Here is an 18,359-nt window from a genome sequence, read left to right as displayed (position 1 = left end):
CTCTTCAGGATGAGATATAACACTCAATTGCAAAATCAAAATAGAATATTTTAGGAATATTTTTTTACTATTGTACAAAAAAGTAAGCATTGTTTTCGTGTATCCACCGCCCCTAAGTCCAAGTTAAGGTATCCCAACCCTATGATACCTTGTATAATATGACCTATAGGAGTTGAATACAACCTGCAATATCCTATATAGGTCTTGGAAATTCTTTGTATTGCTCTGTAACACATGTAACCAAGTAAAAAGTTTTCCAAAAGTGGTTCCAAATCATTGTTTGAGTAGAGTACTCTATGCAAGACTTGTAACCAATGTGGGATAACTTGTAACACCTATAGATGACTGAAAACCAACCCAAATCAAGGTCCAAATGCCTTGTTATACATGAATACACTTGCCCCTTGCTATGAGGAGTATAATGGCTGAAATTTTCCTTGTAGTAAACCTGTGATGACCTCTATAATCCCGATAACTAATCAATGGAGTCCCAATCAATGCTATCCAATTGAAGTTTTTAGATCTTCAATGACTTCACTTGTGGTACTTGTGATGAGAGATATAATGGCATGACAAGCTCCCTACATGGTGTATCACAAGCGAGCGGTGATCACGAATACGAATAAACCCCTCACGCAACCAAAGACACATAAGGATAAGGAGCACCGGTATAGGTTTATGGCTTGATGCTAGCTCTAATAACTCGCAATTTGGTCAAAACGATTTGGATAGCAACCTTCGTGGAGGAACAATGTGAACATGTCTTCAAATTTCGTAAAGAAAAAATAGCAAGCCGCTCCTCTCAAGACATGAAAGGAGCACTAACATTATAATCTTGAAGTAGACTATCCAGGAAAAATTGTTGGTTTTACACTTTCTCATGTTCAACCCAATACCTTTTGCAAGCACACTAACTCTATTGCTACAAGAAGCACAAATGTCACCACGTATGGCAAAAAAAAAAAAAAAAAAAAGCATTCGACCATTATGCATTTCAAGAGAACATCAAGCATTTCAAGAGTAAAAGAGAACACCAAGCATCCCTTTGAGGACACTCCCAAACATTGCCGTCGTGACCTTTTTCCTTGTAGTTGAAAACCTGCAATACAAACCGTCCCATTCTGCATGTCATCTTCGCATAACAAAATGCCTTTATAGTATCACTCGAGATCACACTCCAGAAAAAATGGATCAATACACGGTAGAGTGCTCGGGACACCTCGGCTTGTTATTTGATGCCACGTACCAGCAATCCATTCCCTTAAAGCTAAAAGCATTAGCTTTTAAACTATGCTTTTAGCTTAATCGCATCCTTCTAGATTTTTCTTCTCGGCTCGATGCTTCTTCATAATGTTGCAATAGTTTGTTTAAGCCTCAAATACAAAAATCCCAAACATGGGTATACACTTATACCCGTCCATCACAAATGTAAGAAGCTAGGAATACTTAGAATGCTATTAGAATGCTATTAATATGCCATGTCACATTGACACTGGTATATAAGGAGAGAAGTTATAATTTTACGGATCTTTTTGACATATCAATACAATTACAATCTTTCTCTCCCTTCTTGCTCCAAGCTTCCATGGCTTCTTCATCTTTCCTGTCTTTCTCTCTCCAATTCTAGTCTTTCTCTCTCCTCGTCACTCTATTTCTCTCTCTTCCTGCAGTCTTTCTCTCTCCACTGCAGTCTTTCTCTCTCCTCTTCTTCTCTCCCTAGTTCTCTCTCTGACAAGTGGTATCAGAGCCTCAGTCTTTGATCCATTATTTTCTTCCATTTTCACTCTCATTTTCCTATTTCAAAACCAATTTCAAACAAAAATGGTACAAGACAGTGACTAGTGGAGTGCTGCAGGACAACTACAGTTAGCAATGACTACATCTGGAGATATTCAAGGTCAGATATGGCGGGTAAAGGCTTAAATGGCTGGACGTCATCAAATTTCATGCAAAAATGGAGGTAACTAGGGTAAAGAATGGTTAACCAGGCTTAGTTACAGACTAAACTACAGTTACTTTTCAAAAGAGAGCTTCTCTTCTCTCTCCTTCAAGCTTTTGGCTGAAGCTTCCATGGTGGATGTCAAGAATCTTCATAAATATCTCTCTCTGTGCTGAATATCTCACTGCCAAACCATGGGGTAAAGAATCTTTGTTGCCTAAGCTACAGGAGGAGCACCATTGTTGATGCCTATTGCTGAAGATCAGCCCAGGACTGCCCGAAAAATGCACCGCAAATTGCGCTGATCCTCCTGCCCCCTTCTCACTGCTCTGTTGCTCCAAATGCTCAACTCATTGATCAAAGACTCTTAAGGCTTCATCAAACAATTGAGTACATCAACTTTCAGCCCCAGGGAAACTCTCATCAGCCATTTCTCTGTTCAAAACCCTAATACACAGCAGGGCAACCATAGCCACAGACATGGAAGCTCAAATTTCTCAAGATTTTGGACTTTCCCGACCTTCAAGGCTTCTCTAAAGCTGAATACTTATTGATCAATTAATTCACTGGATTGATCAATAGATCAGAGAATAGTATTAATTTTCTTCAATTTCAGCCTATTTCATTGAATTCCTTTTGATTCAAAACCATTACTCATCTTAGGTAACATTTGATCAGCTTGATGCATAACCTTGATCTGTTTTGTTGAAATTCTCTCTTATCCAAGCTGAAATATTGTAAAAGGGTAAGTACTAGCAATCAGTGAGTCACTGAATTGCATAGGTAAACCCTTCTCCCATCTCAAGTTTTCTTATCTCAATCAATTGCATCTCATGAAAGGCTGAATGGATATTTTTGGAATTGCATATCATGCTGATTGCTTAGCACACTAGCCTCTGCCATGTTGATATTCCCACCGAGGAAAAAGGTGGATGCCGGGGGAGATAGTGGGACAAAAGAGAGGTGACCCTCCCTCACTATCGAAGATCCCGAAGGGGTGCAACCAACCGACCCGGGGGGAACTTTGCCCACCTCCCGGTGATTCGGAGCCCGTGTAGGGAGCCCGTCCTGCCGTTTTATCCCTCACACAGGTACATTGAGTGGAGAATTGAAGATTGAAGACTTTCCAACGACTCAAGTACCTACTGGAGTAAAACAGGGTAAAACAGGGCATTTTCAGGTTACCCACAGGGTATTCACAGGTGGATACAGGTACACCCTTTGATACTGAAGTACAGGTGCAGGTACTACAGGGTACCCACAGGTCCTATATACCCCTTTGCAGGGTTTGGTAGCTATTTGAGGTTACTTTCTTGCATTACAGGGTCAAAACAGGGCACTTACAGGTCTAAACAGGGTGCAGGACTGGACAGTTCAGACTCTGAAATTCAGTTACAGAATTGTCTTTCCTAAACCCGTTATAGCGTGCTATAGCTCATCTCGAAGAGGGCATTGTAAGCTTCGATTCGCACAAAAAAGTTTTGCAATCGGAGTTTTCTAGCCAAAGTTATAGCTGTTTTACTGACAGGAGGTACTGCAGGACTGCACTAGTATGGCAGGGCATAAAGGCAAAAATAAGGTCCAGGAGGACTATGCACAGCAAATCAAGGATTCTATGATGGAAAGCACATTTCAAGAGAACCCTGAAGAGCCTCAACAAGGAGAAATTAGTATGCTCAATGATACTTTGTGTGCCCATGAACTAAGGCATAGAGAGCGACATGAGGCCATGCTATCAAGAATGGATCAGATGGTTCAATCTACTGATCAGACCAAGGCTTCCATTGATAGATTGGTAATGTCCAACGACCTACTCATGGCACAAATCTCTAAACTTTTACAATTACAAGTGGCATCAAAAGAAGCTAATGAAAAGACATGTTCAAATACTGACCCTTCAGTTCCACTTCAGCCATCCAACCAAAATGGTCATGGAGATGGAATCATTGGAAGAAGAGGTATTCCAAATAGTCAGTATGAAGTGGGAGAAGCTTCACAAAGGCATGATGACTATTTGGGTAGCTTGAATGGAGCCAATACTCAAGCTTTTGGATTGCATACTCAGCATTCTAGGGGTGCTTTACCAACATGAAGATTACATGGTAATTCTCAGCCACCTGTTGGAAGATATCAGTCTCAATTTGGAGGTTCTGTACTTGGAAATTCTGATCAGCCAGTTTTGGGACAACAACCCTTCCATGATAGAGAATTCAAGGACAAAATTGTTTTATCCAAATTCAATGGCCAGTCATCTTCACCATCAGAATTAGAGGAATGGACCTCTAAGATGGAGTCTTATTTTGACATATTTCCTAAAACTGATGTTATGAAGATACACTTTGCCTCCTTGCACTTAGAAGGATTTGCTCACACTTGGTGGAGGTATATCAAGAAAGAGAATGTACTTATTGAGAATTGGAAAGCTTTCAAGGCACTTATGGCTGAAGTCTTTGTTTCACCTCTTGAAAAAGAGAAGTTAGAACGAAGATGGTATGCTTTGGAACAAAGGGGCCTAAGTGTAAGAGAATATACAAACCAATTCCTCAACTTGACCATGTATGTGGAAAACATCAGTGATGAGGCCAAGTTACATAAGTTCATGTATGGTTTAGAACCATCCTTGTCAGCTGATGTTATGGCGCAAAATCCTACTTCACTTTTCAAGGCTATTGAGCTTGCAGAGCGCTTTGGAAGGAAGTATAGGAAAGAGTCTTCATTTCAGCCAAGTTATGGACAGCCAAGGACTGTTTTAAAGCAAGGGCAAGTTGGTAACAATTATGGCAGCAATCATATGCCTAGTGGGAGCTTACGGATACCAACTTATCCTCCATTTAATGCTTCTAGGCTTCAAGGCAATTTCAGGACAGCAAACAGTCCAAAGGTTGAATTTAAGCAAGGTGACAATAAGCCTAAGTCTACTTCAGCCAATACAAATTCCAGAAATATTCCCATGGATCTTTATAAGGAAAGAAAGGACAAAGGCTTATGCTTCAAGTGTGGAGAAAAGTATACTCCTGACCATGCTTCAAAGTGTGTATACAAAAATGCCAAGCCAAAAATTCAGAGTATGCTAGTTCTTGAGGATCTTGAAAATGACATAGATGAAGTTAATGTAGTCCCAATCAATGCTGAAAATGAAGATTTCGAGGATGATGGTGGACAGGAGTACTTCTATGATCCATCTGACTCTTTTCCTTTTGATCCAGACGGTGATATCCCATTTGATCCTGGTGGATTTTGTAATGAGTTGCCTGCTGCCACTAATTGTTCTATCTCTATGGATGCTTGGACGGGATCTAAGAACCCTAATACACTTCGTATGAAGGGAAGCATATGTGGAAAGCCAGTGTTAATCCTGATAGATAGTGGCAGTACCCACAGTTTTGTCAATAAATCCATTTTGTACAAGTTGAATTGTGTTCCCACCGACTTACAGCAGCCCATTAGAGTACAAGTGGCTAATGGTGAAGAGGAAATCAGCACACAGATTTGTCCACAGGTTTCTTTGCAGATGGCTGAAAATTTTGAAGTCAAAGTAAACCTGATCACTTTGGAAATGGGCCCCGTAGATATTGTACTTGGTTGTGACTGGTTGATGACCTTAGGCAGGATTACTATGGATTTCTCACAGTTATATATGGAGTTTTTCTCCAATGGACAGCTCATCCGTTTACAGGGGATCCCTAGTAAATCTGATTTTCAGCTTATCACCATTCAACAACTCAAGAAAGAGTACAAGAAGCGCTCACAGATATTTGTATTGCATTTGAACGAAGAAACACAAGATCAGCCCAATAATTCAGCAAACCATCCAGCCTTGACAGCTCTTCTTGAGGAGTATAGAGATTTATTTGAAGTACCTACTTCATTGCCTCCTAAGAGAGCGGTGGATCACCCCATTGATTTGGAACCCAACTCAAAGACGATCAATAAGCCACCTTACAGATTATCAAAATGTGAACGAGAGGAAGTAGCCAAGCAAATCAAAGAGCTTCTTGAAATGGGATTCATTGAACCAAGTTCTTCACCATATGCATCTCCAATCCTGTTAGTCAAAAAGAAAGATGGATCTTTTAGAATGTGCATTGACTACAGGGATCTCAATAAGATAACAGTGAAGAACAGGTATCCTATACCCAGGATAGATGATTTTCTTGATGAGCTTAAGGGGGCTCGATTCTTCACGAAGATTGATTTGAGATCAGGGTATCATCAGATTCGCATGAGAGAGGGTGATGAGGCCAAGACTGCTTTTAGGACTGATCATGGGCTCTACCATTTCTTGGCGATGCCATTCGGCCTTACAAACGCTCCAGCTACCTTTCAAAGCCTGATGAATAAGATTCTACAACCTTTCCTCTTTCAGTTTGTCTTGGTGTTCTTCGACGACATTTTGATCTACAGCAAGACTTTTCAAGATCATTTGTCGCATGTGAGGAAGGTTTTTGATGTGTTGAGACATCATAGGCTTTTTGCTAAGGAGAAGAAGTGTTCTTTCATGCAGACTGAAGTGGAATACTTGGGAAATATAGTCAGTGAAAAAGGAATACAGGCTGATCCCAAGAAGGTGCAATGCATAAAAGATTGGCCAACGCCTACTACTACTACCTCTCTTAGAGGATTTCTTGGTCTATCTTCATTCTATCGCAGATTTATAAAGCATTATGCGGCAATTGCAGCCCCTTTAACTGACAGGTTGAAGAAAGAGGCTTTCTTTTGGGATTCTCTTGCAGATAGCAGCTTCAACCAGTTAAAGGAATTACTTACCTCCGCTCATATTCTTGTATGCCCGGATTTCTCTTAAGAGTTTACTATACAATGTGATGCTAGTGGCCGTGGCATTGGGGCTGTTTTGCTTCAGGAGCATGGAGTAATTGCATTTGAAAGCCGTAAGCTTACTGATAAGGAGATGGCCATGAATGTTTATGATCAGGAAATGTTGGCTATTTTGCATGCAATCAAGAAATGGCACCATTACTTATATGGCAGCCGATTCAGAGTATATAGTGATCATTGCGTACTCAAGTATTTCCTTACTCAGTCAAATCTTACTCCAAAGTAATGACGATGGGTAGCAACATTACAAAATTATGACTTTGACATCACTCATACAAGGGGTAAAGATAACATAGTGGCTGATTCTCTCTCTCGTATGTGGGCCTGCAAAGTATCAGCCATGACGGAATTACATAGTGATTGGATTGAAGAGCTACAAGAGGCATATCTCTTAGATGAGGAATTCAGCCAAATCTTTCAGAAATTACAGCAAGGTCTTATGGAAGAAAACTCGCACTACCAGCTTAAAAATGGTATTATTTGGTGGAAGGGCAAGATTGTTATTCCCTCTACTTCTTCTTTCAAGCGAAAAATTATGGAGGAGATGCATTCTTCGCCTTTAGCTGGACACTTGGGAGTTTTCAAGACTTATGATAGGATCAGCAAGAGCTTTTATTGGAAAGGACTATGGAAAGATGTCAAGGACTTCGTTATGAAGTGTATGCCTTGTCAACAAAATAAGGATAGCACCCATAAGCCAGGGGGTTTATTGCAGCCATTGCCTATTCCTACGGGTAAATGGACTCATATTACTATGGACTTTATCACTGGCTTACCTACTACCAAGAAGGGGTGGAATAGTATTTATGTGGTGGTTGACAGACTCACCAAAGTAGCTCATTTTATCCCAACAAAAATTCAGTTTACTGCTTCTCAGGTGGCCAACCAGTTTATGGAGCATATTTTCAGATTGCATGGATTACCGCAGGTGATTGTCCATGATAGGGACTCAAAGTTTATGAGTAACTTTTGGCAAGCGGTATTTACATCTATGGGTACCAAGTTGGCTCCATCTACGGCTTATCATCCCCAAACTGATGGACAGATAGAGAGAGTTAATAAATGGTTGGAGACTTATCTTCGCCATTTTTGCTATGATGTCCAAACCTCATGGGATTCTTGGTTACACCTGGCTGAGTTTGCTTATAATAATTCCACTCATGCGAGCATAGGAGTTTCACCCTTTGAGGCTTTGTATGGTTACAAGGTGCCCCTACCCACAGTCATTTTTAACGAAAAGATCAACCCTCATGGAAAGGAAGAGTTGGATAGAATGCAGACCCTTCTTCAGCAATGCAAGGTAAATCTAAGGAAGGCTCAAGATCAGATGAAGATGTATGCTGATGAGAAGAGGAGGCCTTTAGAGTTCCAGGAAGGAGAGCTGGTTTTGTTGAAGGTGCCCAAATCCAACTATTCTACATTGAAAGATGGATCCAGTAATAAGCTTACCCACAGATTCTATGGCCCTTACAGGATCCTTAAGCGGATTGGAGATTTGGCATACAGACTAGAGCTTCCCTCTTCTACAAAGATTCATAACGTCTTCCATGTTAGTCAGCTCAAGCCCTATTACGGTGATCCAGTGGATTTAGTTGATGAGCTGCCACCTATTGATGAAGATGGTATCGTTCAGTACATCCCAGAGGCTGTTATAGGTCAGCGTGAAAAGAAGCTTCGATCACGTTCTATTGTGGAATATTTGATTAAATGGAGAGGTTTACCCTCTGAAGAGGCTTCTTGGAGACCTGATTTAATATTGGATGAGTATCCATATTTGAAGGATACATTGGTGGCTGAAGCCTATTGCTTATGGAGCTAGTATTGGTGCAGACTGGTTTAGGACAGCACACTGTTTTAGAACAGTTTTTGTCGTACTTCATTTTCAAAATTGAGCTATCTACATGAGCTTAAAGTACTCTTCAAGAGCTTTGTTTTGATATGTGGTATACTTCATTTGGACACTTCTATCAAAAGTTATGGCAGATTTGGTCCAGCAGGGACTGTTATTTTAGCAAGCTGTCTACTTTCTTCTGGAACTATTTGTTGAAGATTTTATGGCTCCAATGGCTTCTAAAGTTCTTCAAATCAAGTATATAGTGGAGTTCTCTTTCCGTTCATCATATTCAGCCCTTGTAATGATAATTCTTCACTCATTTCCCATTTGTAAAGCTGTAAAACAGAGTAGTACTCTGTTCTATCCATCTTTTCTTTAGTTCTTTCTAGGTTTGTTTTTTAGGACAAAAACTTTTGGGAAGGGATGGATTGTAAGAAGCTGGGAATACTTAGAATGCTATTAGAATGCTATTAATATGCCATGTCACATTGACACTGGTATATAAGGAGAGAAGTTGTAATTTTACGAATCTTTTTGACATATCAATACAATTACAATCTTTCTCTCCCTTCTTGCTCCAAGCTTCCATGGCTTCTTCATCTTTCCTGTCTTTCTCTCTCCAATTCTAGTCTTTCTCTCTCCTCGTCACTCTATTTCTCTCTCTTCCTGCAGTCTTTCTCTCTCCTCTTCTTCTCTCCCTAGTTCTCTCTCTGACAACAAAAATATTGCAACATGTCTTTGTTAGCATTAACAAGTCAGATTCTGCACGACATTTGTCATCCTATGTCCTTCAAGAAATGTCTCCTAGATTTTTAATCTATCTCTTGACTCTCGAGCCATGTCAATATAATTAGTTCCATTCTCTAGGGACAGTTTCCACATTCTTCGAAAGAGAAATTAAAATTTATCAAAAAATCACTTGACACATTTAGCCCTCCCCCCCAACCTGCAAGAATTCATACGTAGCAGCCCACTAGAATAAATAATGAAAATAATCTGTCCCTCATCATGATTGATGACCAATAAAGAAGATTTTTTGAGTACCCAGATTGAACACAAGTACAATTATGCTCTCATCAAACTCCCTTGTAAACCAAACTTCTTGAACTCCTAAATCAAACACATAAATAACATCCTCTTCATCCCACACTAGCCATTTCCATAGGCACAAAGAAAATATAGACCCTCCACCCAACTCATATGCCCATGAAGACTCCAATCTGCTATTCCAAGTAATGTGCTCCATAGAAAACATGTCCACAAAAATTGCGTCATCATCTTGCGGGCTCTGATACTTGTCTCCAAACTCCATAACCATTTTCTCAAAATCTGTAAGCTTTGTGAACATCTGTATGCATCCAAATAAGGAATCCAAGAAATTGTGAATAAGATCTTGCATCCTTGTAGGCATGTATATACCAATAAGCACAATTTCTTCATTTGACATGATATCCTCAATGCTATAGGCAAGACCACACCTCATTCCCGATATTACTTCCTCTATTGAGAAATGCAGATCTTGAGCATGGTTTAGCTATGGAGGATAGAATACATAGACATGAACCATGATGACATAGACAAGAGACAATGACTGTTACTCAAGTGAATTAGGTTCCAAGATTAAGTGCTTGGACTCATGAATACAATCTTGAGTAGGACATGACAATGACACAGATTGGAAGTAAAAAGTACAACAGCATTGCATTGAAATAAGAACCAAGCACATGCTTATAGAACCTTTGGGTTGTTCCACTATCCTCACTATGCTTATTGGATATAGAGCATCTCTTCCTAGAGCATATATCATTTGTCATATCTTTCAACAACCCCCCAAATGATGAGTTCCTACACTTACTGGCTTTTGCCCCCCCTACATGATAACATGGCTTAGGAGACTAGCTCATATGTAGCCTAGTCAAGTTAAACCTTGAAACTTTACATATTTGACAAGTTTTTTTAAATTTATAACAAAGAAAATCCACTAAGGGCATCCACTATGGGAAAGATACAATGAAAATTTCTTCAAAACAATTTGTCAGAGTTGCTATTGATAGCGGAAGCATCTTCTTCATTCATGAACCGACTTTGATGGTTACCATTGTACACCTATTGTGCTCTTTTCCTATGGAAACGTTCACTAGCCATGTGCCCAGTCTTACCACAATAATGACATGTGACCGATCCTTGTTGTTGGTGTTGAATCCTCATCCATGTCCTTTTGCTCCATAAGTTCCCTTGGTGTACAACAGATTGTCCTTTGAGATGGTTTCTTTTGCATCCTTGTTTTTAAGCTTACTTTCTCCATCAAGTAGGAAATGCTCAATGTCCTTAAGTGAGAGATTAGGAACATTACTTCCATAGCAAGTTCCTTTTCAAAAATACCATCATCTGACAACATACCCTGCAAGTGCAAATTATAAAACATATCTACCTTCAAAGTAGAGGAAAAGATAACAAGTCAAAATCTTACTCCATGCACAATACTTTGCATTGGCTCTTGCCATACAACAAGCTCATTGTCATCTTCACTTCCCAAACTATCCAAAAACATCTTCTCAATACTACAAGCTTTATCCAACTCCAATGAGTATTCTTCAAGAATTCCCTCATCCTCTAGCATATAGGTCAAGTGCTCTAGTCTACTTCCTTCAACAATCAACTCATCACCATCAACAATACCAGAAACATCACCACAATCATCATGGAACACCTCATCATGATGACTCTCAACATCACTCAACACATCACCCAATCCCAAAGAAACACCAAGATCCTCCTTGCAAAAAAAGGAGTCCCAACCAATATCAACAAACATTACACCTCATATATCACCACAAGATGTAGGAGACTCTTAGAAGCCCTCCCTCTATCCTCTGTCACTATCAAAGACTGTCATACCTGCAAAAAAATGAGCTTTCTCCAAAGCTAAAGAATAATCCACTGATGTACATCTTTCCCTCTCATTTGTATACATGCATGCCTTCTCTTCAATATATTAATCATAACTTTGTTGATATACTCAATATGCCAAATCCTATACCTTTTGCCAAAGTAGATTCAACACATCCATGTAATCCTCATAATAGTATCCCACCTCTCTAATGTCTTTGAGTCAAAGCTGGTACAATCCTTGAAACTTTCTGTATGATTGATCAATCATGCTAGAACTTGTAGGACGAATAAAGAAAAAATTCTATATAAACCAAGAAACTTCCCCAATGCTAATAATATAATCCAGGATACAACTCATAACTTCCAAAGCATAATCTTCAAATCCCTATAAAGCAAAACTAGCCATCTCTTCATCATCTGTAATATCAAACATGTGCATATGTTGCTCCACATAATCCACCCAAGCATATACGTCTTCATCCAACCTCTTGTGGAAAGTTTCCATGTCTATGATCAATAAAATTGCCAAGAAATAGCATCAAAACACTTGTTGGTGCTCCTTAGTGGGGGCACCAAAAAAATATGTATCACGAGCGGTGATTGGGAATAAACCCCTCACACACCTTAAGGCACACAAGGAAAAGGAGCATCGGTATATGTTTATGGATTGATACTAGCCTCTAATAACTCACAATTTGGTCAAAACAATCTGAATAGCAATCTTCATGGAGGAACAATGGGTCGTCAAATTTCGTAAAGGAAAAACAACAAGTAGCTTCTCTCTCGAGACATAAGGGGAGCATTAGCATTATAATCTTGAAGGAGACTATCCAAGAAAATGGTTGGTTTTACGATTTCTTACATTCAACACAATACCTTTTGCAAGCACACTAACTCTATAGCTTTTGCAAGCACACTAACTCTATTGCTACAACACGTGCAAGTGTCACCACATATGGCAAAAAAAAAAAAAACATTTGACCATTGTCCTGTCCATTTCAAGAGTACAAGAGAACATTAAGCATCCCTTTGGAGACTCCCAAATGTTGTCGTCATCGCCACCTTTTCCTTGTAGTTGAAAATCTACAACATGGATCATCCCATTCTACATGTCATATTTGCATAACAAAATAGCTCCGTCTAGAAGATTGACGTCCTTATAGTATCACTCGAGATCACACTCTAGTTAAGGTTTCCAGTTATGTAAATCTGACACTTGGAGTTTCCTTCATGGCTTGCTTTTGCTCACGATGGCATGATGATATCTTCAGATCGCTATCATCCCCCATTGAGACATCGAGTAATAGCCGTAACTATCAAAGACCTTATGTATCTCCTTTCGGCAAGAGAAGAAAGCTTTCCCTGAATTGTATGTCTACCACCCTCAATGTTGAAAAAAAATGGATCAATATACACCAGGGTGTTTGAGACATTTTCTTCTTTCTCTTCTTACTCTCGTCTTTGCCACCACCCCTAGCTAACCTTATCGATTTCCTTAAAACTAAAAGCATTAGCTTTTTAAACTATGCTTTTAGCTTAATCTCATCCTTTTGGATTTTTCTTTTAGGCTTGATGCTTCTTCATAATGTTGCAATAGTTTGTTTAAACCTCAAATACAAAAATCCCAAACATGGGTATACACTCATACCTGTCCATCACAAAAATATCAGAACATGTATTTGTTGGCATTAATAAGCCAAATTTTACATGACACTTGACATCCTATGTCCTTCAAGAAATGTCTTCTAGATTTTTAATCTATATCTTGACTCTCCGGCCATGTCAATATAATTAGTTCCATTCTATAGGGACAATTTTCACACTCTTCGAAAGCAATTAAAATTTGTCAAAAAATCACTTGACAATGGGCTCTGAATCATCGGGAGGTGGGCAAAGTTCCCCTCAAGTTGGTTGGATGCATCCTTTAAGGATCTTTAATAGTGGGGGATGGTCACCTCACTATTGTCCCACTATCTCCCCTGGCATCCACCTTTTTCCTCATTGGGAATATTAACATGGCAAGAGTATTCTAATTAAGCAAACAAGGATGAGACGCATAACTGAAATTTTCTTTCAGCCTTCAATGATATGCAAAATTTGATCAATGAATTTTTTTTGCTTGTAATAAATATCGCCATAAATCATAAATACTACATTCTATCTCAATAACATTGAAATAAACCTTCTTGGACAACGACAAGATAATTGTGTACTTACATAGCTCATCCAAATCAACCCATACCTCTGCATCAAACGCATCATGGTCTTCCAATAATTGAAGTTGGTGCCATCCAACTTAACTATGTCCCTTCTTGATTAATGGCTATCGCCTCAAGATATATTACCCTCCTTGGGGATCCTGACAATCACAATCGATAGCTCCCTCATTCCTTGTACATCGATTGGTAAGGTTTTGCCTATTGCTATCGATAGCCCTATTGTTGATCCTGATGATGTGGCTTCGTTCTGTTAGCCCCTCATAGCCACCTTCAACCCCAACTTGGCTTCCTTTTTGTCTGATGCAATAAAGGTGGTGAGGATGGTTCTCATACATGGCGTTCCTGCCATTCTCCTCTTCCAACAAAAAAAAGAGGTTGAAATAGTAGTTGCCTTGCCCTTTACAGATGGCCAACTTGACCTTGATCAACAAGAAGTAGAGCAAGACCTGTTGGAGATGAAGAATCAACCTACTGTGGCCAACACAAAATGCATTGAAAAATGTGCTGAAGATTGCTACTCCCAAGCTTGGTTAATGGCCATTATAAGTATGTTCTATAGATTAAGTATAATGGATAGATCATTTGCCCCTTGATCATAGAGAAAAATCATGTTCACATTGACCATAAAGATAGGTTTCTTGCTAACCTCCATGGAAGCTTCAGCCAAAGCTTGGAAGAGAGAGGGACAAGAAAGCTTGTCCTGAAAAGTACTAGAACTTTTAACCAAAACTAACTTTATTCTCCTTGTCTTTAACCATTTTACCTCCAAAATGGCCTGTTATGGATGCACAACTTGCTATTTTATCCAAAATGCCTCCAACTTTGTCTTCAAGTACTTCAATTAGCTTCGACGACTAACTATCCTTACTCTCCTTGGTCACTGCACTTGTCCATTTTCCAAATTGATACCTTGTTCTTAAGTAACCAGGAAGTAACATGCATGTGAACAAAATCCAAGAAAAATTGAACTAAATGGATCAAAGACCAATACTCTGATACCACTTGTTAAGGGTTGAGAGGTAAGAGAAAGAAGAGAAGAAAGAGAGATAGAAAAGGAGAGAGAATGAGTTATGAGGAGAGAGAAAGACTTGAAGGATAGAAAAGAAGAGAGAGAAGCCATGAAAGTTGAGTACAAGCAGGTAAGATGAGAGATAGTAATTGTACTATGATAAAAGATGTCAAAAATTATATTTCTCACACCTTTTATACCTATGTCAATATGACAAGGTATTATAAATAACTCTCTTACTAAAACATGTCTTCCCATCTTCTTACATGAATTCCCTCCTAAGCATCCAATGCTTATTTTTGTTCCCCTACCTGTCGTCGTCATCCTAGATATCCACAAGGATCTCAAACTACCTAGTACCTATTGAGCTATTTATTTAAGAGTATGATGATGATATCAAGGGATGGAGAGGGATGGGTTACTTCGAGGTAGATGAACGGAATGCAAGGAATGGCCATGCACTTCGAATGATCGAGGATCTCTGCAGTGCCGAGTATGATCCTTGACTTAGCTAGCCACTCTCCCTATCTCTCTATTTTACCGCTTTTAGGCAGTCTTCTACTCCCTCTTTCTCTCTCTATCTCTTTCTCCCCTTCTCTCTCCTCTCTCGCAATATCCTTTCCTCCTTTCTCTCTCTCTCTCTCTCTCTCTCTCTCTCCTACTCTATATATACATATACTGCTCCTCTTCCTGTTCTTCTTCTTCTTCTTTAATTCTCTCCTCTCTCTGCTCTTCCTCTTTTTCTCCTATCTCTTTTCTATCTCTCTCTATCCCTTACTCTCTCTCTCTCTCTCTCTCTCTCTCTCTCTCTCTCTCTCTCTCTCTCTCTCTCTTCCATGTCAGCATAGTACTGCAATAACACCCCTATAGCCTATACTAAGGCATTATATCGCCTTAGGCTAATGGATTATTGCACTGAGCTTTACTCTCAACATATGCGAGCTTCTCTTCTTGAATCAAGTTGCATCCTACCTTTATGACTAATCAATCATACCTTTCACAATGCTTTCAAGACGCTCCTCTAATGACTATGGGCCACGCGATGACGTTTGAGAGATGACATTCATGATGAAGATGCAATGATGATGATGGTAGAGATGATGAAGTTGATGTCTTGTTAGACAACGACTATTTTTTTCCTTTTCATTTTAATGTTTTAAAACATTACATTCTCTTCCCCTTAAAGGAATCAGGATGTCTTCATCTCGAAAGAAAATGGGGATATCGTTTAGCTAGGCCTTCCTCACATCAACCCAAGTGGCATTCTCTTTGGGATAGTCTTTCCGTTGGACATGACATTCCCTCAAAGTTCTACTCCTAAGGACTCTCTCCTTTATGTCAAGGATTCTCTTTGGTGGTTAAAGCTTAAGGACTCCTTGGCTTGGCATGACAATTTGTTGATCATCCAATACATGATCAACATTGGGTACATAAAATTTTAGTAGACTAACATGGAAAATATTGTGGATCTTTAAGTGCTTAGGGAGTTGTAACTTGTAGCCGCTCTTGATCCCTAGACACTTGAGAATCGTGTAGGGTCCACAATATCTTAGACTTAGCTTCTTGAATTGTCTAGATGATAGAGAGTTCGTCTTAGGATAGACACGAAGAAACACCACATTGTTCGTCTTGTAGGGTCCACAATATCTTAGACTTAGCTTCTTGAATTGTCCAAATGATAGAGAGTTCGTCTTAGGATAGACATGAAGAAACACCACATTGTTATGTGAGTGCTGATCGAGAGCAAGCCTCACTCACAACCTGATAACAAAACATTAAGGAGTACCGATTAGGGTAATTGACTTTGTTGATGAAAAACACAACATGAAAAACACAACGTGAGCGGTGATCGAGAGCAAGCCTCACTCACAACCTGATAACAAGACATTAAGGAGTACCGATTAGGGTAATTGACTTTGTTGATGAAAAACACAACATGGAAAACTTTAAAAGTTTCACAAACACTAGAAAGCCACACAAAAACCAAATGGCATGCATTATATGTGCTTGCTCTAAGGGCCTTCTCTACTTATCACAAAAGAAGTACATCCTGAAGGTCCTTGAGTGGTTTCATTTGTAGGATTTTAAGCCTATTGGTTTTACCTTCTCATGTGAAGTTTAATCATGCCGAGTCCATAGTCTGATGAGCAGAAGGTTGAGATAGCCAAGATGCCTTATGCATCCATAGTGGGCAATTTGATGTATGCCATGATAGCCACTTGTCCTAACATAGCATTTGCAATGGGAGTTGTGGCATGCTATATAGCTACACCTAACCGACGATATTAGGATGTTGTTAGTGTAGAAATGCATGGCCATGTCTACTATAGAGGCAGAGTATGTTGTAGCCATTGAGGCTTGCAAGGAGGCTCTCTACTTAGGTTGTTTGGTGATAGACCTTGATATTACTGATGTGGTCCCTACACTACATTTGGATTCTATGAGTGTTATTCAGTTGGTCAAGATTCCAGTCTTCTATGGAAAGTTGAAGCACATTGAGGTGCATTGCCACTTTATTCGAGAGGTCATTGAGAACAATTCCATTGAGCTTGTCAAGATATCCATTGACCAAAATCTTGTAGATTTGCACACTAAAGTCTCTCATCAAAGCGTTTTGCCATCCTTAGGAAGTTGATGGGCAGTGGATGAGATGACGCATTTCCTCATCTTGTTGTAATTATGTACATTTGTACTTTGCCACTTTTTTTCCCTTGTTCTTTCCTCATTAGGGGTACATTCGCCTTTAAGTGGGAGGTTATTGGGGGTAAAGGCGCTTGTGTCTAGCCGCTCGTGTATTAGTTACATTGATAGTATCCGCATATCCACACACCTTACACTGCAGGTTGGTGGGCACCCATCATTGCCACTTTATTTTTTATTATTTAAGTGACATTTGAATAAAGGGAAGGCCAATCACACATTGTGACTGTTGGAGTGCTCTTACTCCTTCCACCATAGCTCTTGCTTCCACTCCTGCTTCCACTTTAAGGCTCATTTCCTTCAATTGTGCACTCTAGAAGCAAAATGATAATGAATATATTTTGAATAGTCTAAATATGCCAATAGCCCTAAAGCTAAGAAATCCCAACATGCCAAGAAAGCAAGTCATTTGAGGAAAGAATGTCTGCAAATTGAATGATGCTAAACTGCCAATAAAAAACACCTCTGTGACTATACACTCCATAGGCAAAATAAAAATGAATACATTTCAGATAGTCTACATATGTCAATAGCCCCAAAAATGTAGACAGTGGAAAAAAACCTTCACATGTGGTTGCACAGACTCCAACAAGTTTGGCTTTCCAAAACCTAGTCTCTTGGATATATGGCATGTTCAACCACATGGTGCCAAATAGTAATTACCAAGAGCACAAGAAAGAAGTCCACTACATGATTGACAATACAAGAGTCACAATTAAACTATATGAGTGACAATGAGACTAAGAAATCCCACCATGCCAAGAAAGAGAGGCATGCATGGGAAGAATGTTTGCAAGTTGAATGATGCTAAACTGCCAATAAAGAGTCCCTCTCAAATGGGCAATGCGACTATGCACTTAGAAGTGGAAATAAAAAATGAGCACATTCTAGATAGTCCAAATATTCCAATAGCCTTAAAAATACAAAATG

This window comes from Lygodium microphyllum, chromosome 18, assembly GCF_053477565.2.
Source record: "Lygodium microphyllum isolate KBCC chromosome 18, Lygodium_microphyllum_v1.1.10, whole genome shotgun sequence".
In the NCBI taxonomy this organism is placed as follows: Eukaryota; Viridiplantae; Streptophyta; class Polypodiopsida; order Schizaeales; family Lygodiaceae; genus Lygodium; species Lygodium microphyllum.
This window is presented reverse-complemented; position numbering follows the sequence as displayed.